Source organism: Nicotiana sylvestris, chromosome 11 (assembly GCF_000393655.2).
Source record: "Nicotiana sylvestris chromosome 11, ASM39365v2, whole genome shotgun sequence".
In the NCBI taxonomy this organism is placed as follows: Eukaryota; Viridiplantae; Streptophyta; class Magnoliopsida; order Solanales; family Solanaceae; genus Nicotiana; species Nicotiana sylvestris.
This window is the reverse complement of record NC_091067.1, coordinates 158,914,165-158,926,977: the sequence shown is the minus strand read 5'-3', so window position 1 is coordinate 158,926,977 and position 12,813 is coordinate 158,914,165.

Sequence of the window (12,813 nt, the reverse complement as noted above, 5' to 3'; positions counted from 1 at the left end):
TTAATTCTTTTAATTTTTTCTTTTTTGAACCCCCTTAGCAGATATCCTGCACTGCATCACATAAAAATTGGCATGAAGAAAGTATTAATTTAGAATCCAATAAGTTAAAAGAACTAAAATCTTCACCCTAACGCTCGTTTCTGTTTTTCACATATTTTTTCTGTTTTTCCCATATTATAAATTTTTAAACTTAAAAATTAAAAAAATTAAAACAAATCCTTTAAGGTATGACCAAGAAAGTCTTTTTTGTGGAAATAAGCTTAGAATTTTTTTAGAGTTTTGGAATATACTCGAATTTCCCTACTTAAGTTCTTTCTCCACATGTTAGGTTTTCATGGTTCGGTTTGGATCGATTTTTCCCTAAAACGAAATCAAACCAAGTAAGTCAGTTTTTCAAATATTAGAACCAAACCAAACCAATTAAATTGGTTTTTTCTCGATTCGGTTTATGACGGTTTTTCGGTTTTTTCGGTTATTTGTCGGGTTTTTCTTAAATATAAGACATACATTACCAAACACATATTTCGGCGACCACATTTTTAACGTAACACTATCAAATCAATTGCCCTTTGAAAAATTAATTATTTACCAAGATATATTGATGATAATTGAATCAAATAATGATGAATAATTTAAGGACACAATTAAAAATATATTATTTTTAACATAAAATAGATTCTTACACTTAACAAAAGAAAACTACCAATCAAACTAGAATGTAAAGGTAAAGAACTGTACTAAAGGTGCAAACGATTAACATTTAAAATAGCTACTCCTATATTCGGTTTGGTTCGGTTATTTTTTTATTAAACCAAAACCAAACCAAATTTGATCGGTTTTTAAATTTCAAAACCAAAACCAAACCAAACCAAAAAGTATCGATTTTTTGGTCGATTTGGTTTGGTTTTCGGTTTGGTTCAGTTTTTCGGATTTTTATGAATACCCCTACTTACGACCCATGATAGCACGGATATATGAATACAAATATCAGCAAGCTGGTACGAATTCGACACAACATAGAAAACTTTTTAATATAAGGTGGGGACTCGAGACAGGGTAAAAACTTACGTCAAAACGTACCAATTTACTGTGGTTAAGTGATTTATATTGTTTACACAGAAATTGAATAACAATTAATTTCTTATGCGATTTTAAGGATACGCGGATGGATTCAACACAAATAATCAAGAATATTAGATAAACAAATTAAAGACAAAGTAACTGATCAAACCAGTTGTAATGTTATGGCCTAGCCCAAACCTAACTAGGTTGAACAGTAATTTTGCCCTCGATTGGACTTTTGGTTCAAGCCAGTTGTGAATAAAGAACAAGACAATTAAATAAAAACTTTTGCAGTAGCAGAAAATGAATTGGTATTGCTTTGATTCGTGTGTTACAAAAAAAGCTTTCACTATATATAGTAGGAGAGTTTCATCCCTAGTACAAGTCTAAAAAAGGTAAAAATCTTCCTTTCTCGTTAATTACTGATCCATAACCAACATTGAGCGAGATCTGTGCAGTGGGAGCCGGTTAGGTACGGATATCACGACCTTCTATCCATCGTGCGTAACCGTTTACCATATTTCCCGAGGTCTTAGAACTCGTTCTGGGTCCGGGGAGCGTTGCTTTATCACGCCCGATGATGAACACATCGTTCACCTTTCATGGATCTCGATACGAAGGGCTCCCAGCCTCGATTTTAACCTCGTGCATCCGTGCACTTCTTCCATCTTCTTTGACCACAGCCTATTCCATACTACTAAAAAGTAGGAAGAGAGGGTCACAATAGCTTTTACCCGATTTGTGGGTCGGGATCGATTTCCACAGGGAGCTTGGAATGGAGTCGAGTATCTATTTAGAGTGGAATTGTGTATTTGTTCCAAATATCACTTCCAATCATTTTTGGTTTTTCTTTAACAAACTACTATTATCAACTACTAATTATAAATACACTTAGATTATGCTAAACGAGAATTGCTAAAAGTTGTATCTAATGGATAAAAAGGCACTAGGGTAGTGACTTCCACCTAGGTGGCTAATTGACGGGTAATTGCTTCTAAGGCACGATTGACATAATTGAAGAAATATGCTATAACCGTTACACGATTTTACCCACTCTCACACCTCTTGGTAGAGAGAGTGATTTGCCCAATTGACTTTCTCAAGACCAAATGGGTAGGCAAATTTGCTCAAGCAACTAGGGTTCAAGTCGGGTAATTACTCTCTCGAGGTTTAACCCTTTAATTGGGACTATCAATTCTCTTGAGTCCATCCCAATTCCTTGTTGGGTCAATTTTGGAGACTTAGGCTCTCTTTCTCAAGAAGAGCCAAGTCAACTTAGCACAAACCAGTGTTTGCAACCACCAATTCATAAATTAAACCATAAAATTGACCCAAATAACAAACACCCATAGTCAATCTAGCCCTAAATCACAATACCCATCAATTACCCATACTAGGGTTGAGCCACAACCCTAGCTAATGGGTTTAGCTACTCATGCTTGGAGAGAAGAACAGAGAAATATATGAAGATAAAGGCATATGAATTAAACACTAAAATAAATACAGAGATTCTATCGTTAAAACTAAGTTAAAATGCCCAAAATGGCTACAGATGGTCTTCTCACGAGCGCAGATAATATCTGATGCCCTAACAATGGAAAAAAGTTATATTTATACTAAGCTGGAAAAACGGGACAAAATGCCCCTACGAGGTTAGTGCGGACCGCACAAAATGGTGTGCTGCCGCACTAGGCTCTTGACTCTGCAATTCCAACTCTCTGAACCCAGGCTCCGTGGACCGCGCAGAATGGACCGCGGCCGCGGGGGCTTCCAATGCGGTCCGCGCAGAATGGACTACGGATTGCACATGCTTGAACCCTGGTACTTGACATCTCTCTGAACATTGCTTCTGCGGACCGCATGAAATGGTGGTGCGGCCACGGTGTCTTCAGTGCGGGCCGCACAATATCTACTGCGGTCGCACTGCTTTGATGCCTTCAACTCCAGGTCTCTGAATCTCCCTAGTGCGGACCGCACAAAGTGTACTGCGGCCGCACTAGGCCTGTTTATCCTGAGTTTGTCTTGTCTTTGGTACTTGTGCAAGTTTCACTCCTTTTGAGCTGATCTTTGATATCTTGTTACTTTGTTGATTAAACCTGCAAACAAGCACAACTTATGAGCCTTTTGGGACTGTTTGTATGAATTTATAATCAAAGTGCAAGCAAGAAGGAGCATAAAATGCGTCAAAATCCCTAGTTATCAACTTCCCCAAACGTAAGCTTTTGGTTATCCTCAAGCAACAAAATAAGACCCACCCCTTAAGGCAAAGTCCAAGAAATTTTTAGCTGTCCTAAAGCAACCTCAACTAGCATCAATTGGGACTAACAATTGCCCTTAATACAAATGAATCAATAACAACATTTAACCTTTGAAAAACCATGGATCAAGTGCGACACAAGAGCATCAAGAGTTGACTCAACACATCTAAAGAACTCTCTCAATTACTTTGGTCATTGTGGAACCCAAACTCACACATCCTCAACTCTCCCTAAATAAACCTCACCTTTTAGAATATTGGCACACAAACCGAGGTTAATGAAAATTCAGTCATCTCTCTTAAGAAAAGGTCACAAGTCCAGCTCTAAGTACCATATGCTTGACCCTCATGTGAGTATCTACTAATGTAAGCATCATTCAACTCAAGATCATATAGGGCTTTTGTGAAGTCATTGTGAAGGTTTTTGGTTCAGGGCAGTGAATGTTTTGATCTAAGTGGGTTCCATCTTCCCTTAAGCACTTCTTTTGATTCATTCAACATATATTCTCTTGACTCTTTGAGTCATCTCACCTCGTTCTAAGGGGTTAGAGGGGCACGCTGTCACTCTTTCTTATGCAATTCAAACCGTTTCTCCTTTTTCAACTTTCCACACCTTTCATTCTTTTGCTTTTCTTGAATCCCTTTTTATTCTTTTTCACATTGTGCATTCTTTTTGTCTTTTGCTTTTCCTTCTTTTTCATTGCCTTTCCTTTTCTTCATTTTTGTGCCTTTTATCACTTTGTTACCACCTTCGTCTCTCCCACCCAAGCTTATACTCTTGCCATGTGAGGAAAGATCGGGTGCCAAGAGAGGGTATATTTTAGAAAGGGTATAGGCTTGTCTCATGGTTCTTGAAAGAAAAAAGGTCTAAGGCTCAAAAGGGTTAACTAGGGATCATATCATTTGTAGGCTATGGAATTTTTCAAGCTATTATTTGGATCAAGGAAGGCCTATAATCACGTCTCAAGTCAAAATTCACTTAGGATTTCGCCTCAACAAATATTCGGGGCAAGTTCTAGACCAATGGCTCGGGACTTGGATTTGCAATTCAATTACTCACCACACAAGCTAAAGGATCGCTAAAGATATAGAGTCAGGGGCCCACAATGACCTTAGATACGATTTGAGCTCACAATAGTCCCGGAAAACCATTTCATGATTATCGGTCAACACAAGAGTCTCAAGGTCACGACTTTTACCATCCTAACACAACATTTTATCTTTGACCATGGGATCAAAGACAAATATGCTAGGCCCAAGTGAAGTTTTGCTTGAGGTATCCTTAACTATAAACTACTAAAAACAAAAACAAAAACGGACTCAAACCCTTAAGAAGGTTGTCACGCCATCCATTATTGGGAAGAGCTACCCGGTTCACACAACACTCCACGTTTGGAAAGAACCATGGCATTAAGAAAACCAAAAGCTTATTGAAAACGTCCAAAACAAAACAAAAGCTACGAACATAAATAAGAAGCTAAAAACGGAAATTTTTTTGCGAAAATAGAACGAATATATACAATAGGGGATTTGAATATACAACGAGGATGAATATATACAATGATGTAACTTTATATACAGACCCAAATAAAAATGAAAAATGCGATAAAAATAACAAAATATCAAATTATATACAAATCAAATGTGAAAATCAAGAAAGCATAAAATGAATCAATATATACAGTCATCCAAAAATGTAGGGCGCACCCTCTTAAATAAAAGCTGGCATTGTCCCCAATGCCAACTAGTCCAAATAAGCATAAAAAATAATAGAAAAAGGATATGAAGACTCCCTAAGCCCTGTCGGTCTGCATAGGATTATGGATGGTCCCTGGGTCCTCTGTGTGCTCGGGAACCTCAGACTAGTTCCCGGTGTCCTGCTGCTTAGCTGCTGGGACCTAGGCCTGGACCTCGACAGGCTGTGGAACTGGTACATCATGTGGATGACTGGAGGAAGCCTCCGGGTGGGTTTGCCAACTAGATGATGGCATCATCTGCTCTAGGGATCTTCCTCCTCTTCGGAGGCCTCTGGGTCTTCTCTGGCTATGGATGCGTTGCTGAGACTGGGTCATCGAGCAACAGGTCCAAAGGCAGCTGGTCTGCCTTCAGTCTATCGACATGTGCCCGCAGCTCCTTCACAGACTCCTTGGAGGCCCGTGTCTTCCTAAGCTTCTTATGCTCCCGAGCAAGCTTCTTGAGAGCCTTGCTGTGTGAATCGACTGCCTTGATCAATGTCTCCTGAGTAGTGAGGATTTTCTTCTGGTTCTCAAGTATCTTTTTCAAAGAATCCTCTATCGACTAGGGCACCTGTGGGGCTGGAGGAGCCGACTGAGCCTCTACTGTGGTAGTCAATGTGGACAACTTGGATGAGGCAGTCTGCATCCAGTTGTTTATACTCAGAAGGGCCTGGCTCAGCTGGTGGGTAGTGATGGGATGGGCCCATGTAGATGGGATCTCCGGGCCTACTAATGTGGAAGGTCCGGGAGGCATCTCAGTATGAGTGGAGGCAGGTTCAGCGAGGGTCTCTACCACAACTGGCTCTTTAGACTGGCCAGTTGGGGCAGAAGCAGGAGCTTTGTAGTTCTTGTCCTTGGGGTTGTGATTCCCCTTCAAGCTATACTAGGAGAACGGGGATGTCGCCTTGACATTGATGTCGTATGACCTCTTGTCCACCTATAAATCCCGGAAGTACATAGTAAGGGTGTTGGGGAAGGGATAGTTCCGGTCGCTCTCGGCACCCACTATAGAAATGATCCGAGACATCACATTCCCCACGTTGATAGGGTACCCCACTATAATGGAAGCAACCAAAATAGCTCAATGGAGAGGAAATGTCTGGTCATGGGTAGTAGGGTCTAACCGACTGCACACAAATGTCTCCCAGCCCCTCGCCTCAAAGATTAGGGTCCTCCGTAGTATTTTGACCCCAACATTCAACCACTCCGAAACGGTACCTGGGATTACCAAGTACTGAGCTAACCATGGACGGACCTCCTCGCCCATCTCCAGCTTTTCCATGTAAAGAGGCTCATCTTCCTCATTGAAACCCAGGTATTCATTGAGCGACTTCCCGTCAAACAACACCTTGAGGTTACGACCCTTGGTCACTTTGAACCCTTTACGATGTAGGCTAAATTACAATAGAATTCTTTGACCAAGTGTTCATTGGCATCCACGCAGTCATCTAAGAAGTGCTCCCAACCCACTCTCGTTCTGAACTGTCTATGCACGTCAGAGTTGTGGGGTAAAAGATCTCTGTCAATGAAACTCCGCTCTGGTATCAATTTTCTCACCGGCCAACACTCCCTAAATTTGTGGTACGCCACCTGGCTCATGAACCTATCCTCCCAAACTTCAGGTTTTCTAGTTCGGGCAATGCCCCCAACCTGAAGCTCACCACCCTCAGCTGCCTCCTCATCCCCTTGCACTTCCTCCTCACCTCCGTTTGCACCCTCCCCAGATAATGAAGCTGTGGGGGAGGTGGAGCATTCACCACTACTGGCTGCTGAGCTCTCAGACGACTCAGTAGAAACATGCCCTGGTACTTGGGCAGTGGCTGATGGTGGAGGAGTGTCATCTGTCAATCTGAAACTTGAGTAGAAATGTGTTGGTGCTGAGTCTGAAGAGATATCTTGGGAGGGCAGATACTCACTTCCTGACTAATCACAGGCTCTATCAGCTTCCTTAATTGCCTTTCGCATTTTCTTTATGTTTTGACGAGCCTGGAGAGTGAGTTTAACCAATATCTGCTTCCCTCCCCTGGAGGAATCACCTCTGCCGAGTTGTTTGGAGCCTTTTCCTCTTTGTTTAACCATTATCTGCAAACACAATCATCTCACATTGTTAGTATCAATAGAAGCAGTGGGCAACAATTCTGCAGAAAGAATTGTAGACAGAATTGAAAAGTTGCAGCCAGGTTGTAGAAATATCCCAGTGCGGGCCGCACAATATCTACTGCGGCCGCACTGGCACCATCGCGGACCGCATAATAATAACCGTGGTCCACATAGTGATGGGGTTCAGACTACCCTTCCTCTGAATCTGACCAGTGCACCCGCACCAAATGGTACCGCGGCCGCACAGGGCCAGTACGGACCGTACAAAATATAGTGCGACCGCACTGGGCAAGGGTCCCCTCGGCACAAGATCATCAGTGCGATCCGCACAAAGTGGTACTGCGAACCGCACAAGGTCACCGTGGACCGCATAAAATTGACTGCGGTCCGCACAACGTGCCCAGAAGTGGCACTGAGTTAGGGTTTATCAGAATTGCCTTAAAGTCCAATTTTCCACTAAATTATTGTCCCTATAAAATTTACCCAGTCCATGAAACTACTAAGTCCACATAAATCAACCTTTAACTAATCTAATCCTAGAGTCGAACTAATTATGGGAGGAAGAAGAAGAAGTATAAGCTAAGAAAAGAAAATGAAAATAGAACAAAATTACAAAATTAAACATGGAAGAAATGAGTGTAATGTTACCAGATTATGAGGTGGAGTGAAGTTAATCAATGCTAAGCAAGTTTTCACGATCAATTTCAGGGAGTGAATAGTAATAATATGCTCTGAGATTCAATTTTGCAAAAAGAGTAAAAAAGGGGTCCCCAGGGTCTATTTATAGAAAAGCCCCTGAGGCCCAGCCTCACCTACCAGTGCGGATCGCACAAAGTGGACCGCGGTCCGCACTGGGCTGTTATGATCAAGCTTGGCCCAGTATCCCACTATGGTCCGCACAAAATAGACCACGGCCGCAGTGGTCCACTGCGGACCGCACAAAGTGTAATACGACCGCAATTTCAACTACAGAGAGGTATCATTTTGTCCTTCACCAGTGCGAACCGCACAAAGTGTAGTACGGCCGCACTGGCAACTTCAGAGACTGAACATTTTCTTCACTATGTCTTGCACTGCATCAACACAATCCCTGCAACATCTCACAACTAGTTAGCCCAAAAATCAATCCTATACTATAAAGAAAATCAAAGAAAACAAGAAGAAAAACACATGGGTTGCCTCCCAAGAAGCGCCTGATTTAATGTCGCGGCACGATGCATGTTACCACCACATCACTTGAGATGAAGGAGCGCCACCACGTGGCTGTCATCAAACCTTCCAATATAATGCTTACCCGGTGCCCATTAACTCTAAAGACTTCACCATTTTTGTTTTTCAAATCAAGAGCACCATAAGGGGTCACAAACACAACTTCAAACGATCCACTCCATTTGGATTTGAGCTTTCCCGGAAACAGACGTAACCGGGAGTTGAACAAGAGAACCAAATCACCTACGTTGAACTCCTTTCCACGAGCATATTTGTCATGAAGGTACTTCATCTTGTCCTTATACAAGGACGAACTGGAGTAGGCATGGAATCTAAATTCATCAAGTTCATTGAGTTTTTCAACACGAAGATTAGCTGCAATATCCATTCCAAATTCAACTTCCTCAAAGCCCACATGGCCTTGTCCTCTAACTCAACCGGAAGATGGCATGCTTTCCCAAATACCAACCAATACGGAGACATCCCAATCGGAGTTTTGTAAGACGTCCGATAAGCCCATAGAGCGTCATCTAACTTCTTCGACCAATCAGTCCTATTTGCATTGACCGTATTTGACAAGATACTTTTGATTTCTCTGTTGGATACTTCCACTTGACCACTAGCTTGAGGATGATAAGGGGTCGAAACCTTATGATTGACACCGTACTTGGAAAGCAATGTGTCGAAAGCTTTATTGCAAAAGTGAGACCCCCCATCACTAATAATCGCACGAGGAGTGCCAAACCTTGTGAAAATGCTCTTTTGAAGAAATGCAACAATACTCCGGGCTTCATTGTTAGGCAAGGCTATGGCTTCAACCCATTTTGAGACATAGTCAACCGCCACGAGAATGTAAGTATTCCCACAAGAGCTAACAAATGGACCCATGAAATCGATGCCCCAAACATCAAAGATATCCACTTCAAGAATGGTATTGAGAGGCATCTCATCCCTTTTTGAAATTCCACCCGCTCTTTGGCAATCGTCACACCTCTTCACAAAATCACCCGCATCTTTGAACAAGGTGGGCCAATAGAATCCAAAACTAAGAACTTTTGAGACGGTCCTCACCCCATCATGATGGCCACCATAGGGTGAAGAATGGAAATCCTCTAAGATACTCAATTGTTCTTCCTCCGGGACATATCTATGAATCACACCATCTGTGCAAATCTTGAACAAGTATGACTCATCCCGATAGAAATCCAAACTATCCCACTTGAGCTTCTTCCTTTGGTTAGAAGAGAGCTCACACAGGATTACTCCAGTCACAAGGTAATTGGCAACATCAGCAAACCATGGCATATCATTCATTGACAACGCAAGGAGTTGTTCGCCGGGAAATGAATCATTGATCTCAAGGCCATCACAAGGCCTTCCCTCTTCCTCCAAACGGTACAAGTGGTCCGCCACTTGGTTCTCACTACTTTTCCGGTCCACAATTTCTAGATCAAATTCTTGAATAGTAACACCCATCTCATCAATCTTGCCTTGGAGTCTTTCTTTGTCATCAAATACCTAAGGGCGGCATAATCGGTGTACACTATAACCTTGGCCCCCATAAGATATGGCCGAAATTTTTCCATTGCAAACACTACAGCCAATAACTCTTTCTCGGTGTCTGTATAGTTCCTTTGAGCCTCATTCATGGTCTTGCTTGCGTAGTACACTAGATGAAATATCTTATTAACCCTTTGACCCAGAATAGCCCCAACCACAACGTCACTTGCGTCACACATGAGCTCGAAAGGCAAGCCCCAATTTGGTGCGGTAATGATTGGGGTAGTGGTCAACTTAAGCTTAAGAAGTTCGGATGCTTGCATACATCCCTCATCAAACACAAACTTTGCATCCTATTCTAGCAATTTGCACAAGAGGTTTACCACTTTTGAAAAATCTTTTATAAACCTCTGGTAAAAACCCGCGTGCCCAAGAAAACTCTTCACCCCTTAGACAAAAATGGGGGGAGGAAGCCTTGAAATCACCTCTATCTTGGCTTTGTCAACTTTAATTCCATGCTTTGAAATTTTGTGACCCAACACTATACCCTCTTCAACCATGAAATGACATTTTTCCCAATTGAGTACGAGGTTTGTGTCTTCACATCGGGCCAATACTCTATCCAAATTTTTCAAATATTCTTCAAAGGAATCACCAACCACACTGAAATCATCCATGAAGACCTCTAGTATATCTTCCACCATGTCGGTGAAAATAGCCATCATGCATATTTGGAAAGTCGCCGGAGCATTACACAATTCGAACAACATCCGAGAGAAAGTGACGGTTCCATACAGACAAGTAAATGTGGTCTTCTCTTGTCCTCCGGGGCAATTAAGATTTGATTATACCTCTAGTACTCATCCAAAAAGCAATATAAAGCACGCCTCGCGAGACGATCAAACATTTGGTCAAGGAATGGCAATGGGAAATGGTCCTTTCGGGTCACCTTGTTTAGCTTCCGGTAGTCCATGCAAACCCTCAAACATGTGACTGTCTGAGTAGGAATAAGTTCATTGTAGTCATTGGTCACCACATTCATACCACCCTTCTTCGGTACACATTGCACCGGAGAAGTCCATGAGCTATCAGAAATGGGCCCTGGCATCCAACCATTTGATCACTTCTTTCTTCACCATTTCTCGCATAGCCTCGATCAATCTTCTTTGATGCTCCAAGGAAGGATTTGCATCATCCTCCAAGATAATTTTGTGCAAACAAAATGCTGGGCTTATTCCCCGAATGTTAGCTAGAGTCCATCCAATTGCCCTTTTCCACTTTTGAAGCACCGCCAAAGTGGCCTCAACCTGCATGTTAGTAAGGCAAGAAGAAAGAATAACTGGTAAAGTAGAGTTTGAACCCAAGAATTCATACCTGAGGTGTGGAGGAAGTGGTTTCAACTCCAACATCAGTGGATCCTCAATTGATGGCTTTGTTGGTGGAGTTTTTCGGTTTTCAAGATCCAAAGACAATTTTCTAGGCCCATAAGAATAAGAGCCCATCCCATGTAAGGCATTCACGCACTCTACTCTACTTGTATCCTCATTGACATCAAGATTTAATAGCACGTCCTTAAGAGGATCCTCCACGTTGATCATAGAACTGGTATCATCCACAATCATAGTTGTGACAAGGTCTACAAATGAGCACACCTCGGTGCTATTGGGTTGCTTCATAGACTTGCAAACATGGAAAACGACCTTTTTATCTCCTACTTGGAAAGTGATCTCACCCGCTTCAACATCAACCAATGCCTTCCCCGTTGCAAGGAAAGGTCTGCCCAAGATAATAGGAACCTCATAGTCCACTTCACAATCCAAAATGACAAAGTCGGCCGGCAAAATGATTTTGTCCACCCGGACAAGCACATCATCAATAATGCCCAAAGGTCGCTTCATCGATCGATCCGCCATTTGAAGTCTCATTGAGGTTGGCCTAGGTTGCCCGATACCCAAAGTTTTGAAAACCGAGTAGGGCATTAAATTGATACTAGCTCCCAAATCACATAGAGCCTTGGAAAAATCCGCACTCCCAATGGTGCAAGGAATGGTGAAAGCACTGGGATCTTCAAGCTTCGGGACCATTGAATGCAATATAACACTAACTTGGTGAGTCATCTTTATAGTTTCACAATCCATAGAACGCTTCTTTGTAACCAAGTATTTCATGAATTTTGCATAACTCGGCATTTGTTCAAGTGCCTCCACCAAGGCACATTAATAAATAAGCTCTTCATCATGTCAATGGACTTTTTAAACTGATTATCATTCTTCTTCTTCGTGAGCCTTTGAGGATAAGGTGGAGGTGGCCTTGGCAAAGGAGCCTTGGCTTTAGCACAACCGGCTCCAGCATGTCAATTATATGTTCCCTAGACGGGTTCACATCATTTTGGGTTTCCACCTCGACTTCTTGAATATCAATCCTCACTTCATTGTTCACATTTTCATCAACCACATCTTCAACTACCAAAGGGACTTCGTCATCTTGCAACTCAACATCATCATCCACGACTTGCTTTTGCTTAGAGGCATTCACATCACCGCCTCTCTCACTTCTTGTTGTGACCGCTATAACATGATTTTTCCCACACTTTGGGTTTACTACCGTATCACTTGGTAGAGCACCCTTCGGGCGAGTATTCAATGACTGAGATATTTGGCCTAATTGTACCTCCAAGTTTCGGATAGAGGTGTTGTGAGAAGCTAACTGTGCATCAGAATCTGCATTCCTCTTCATCATCTGCTTGAACATCATTTCAATTCTACCCATATCATTACCAGAAGAACTAGGACCTTGAGAAGGGAAAGGGGGTGGATTGTTCGGTTGTTGGTACATTGAGGGCCTTTGAAAGCCTTGCCCCTGGTTGCCTTGGTTTTCATTGTTGTTCCACCCGCCTTGATTGTTGTTGTTGCCCCAATTGTTGTTATTTCCATTCCAATTGCCTTGGTT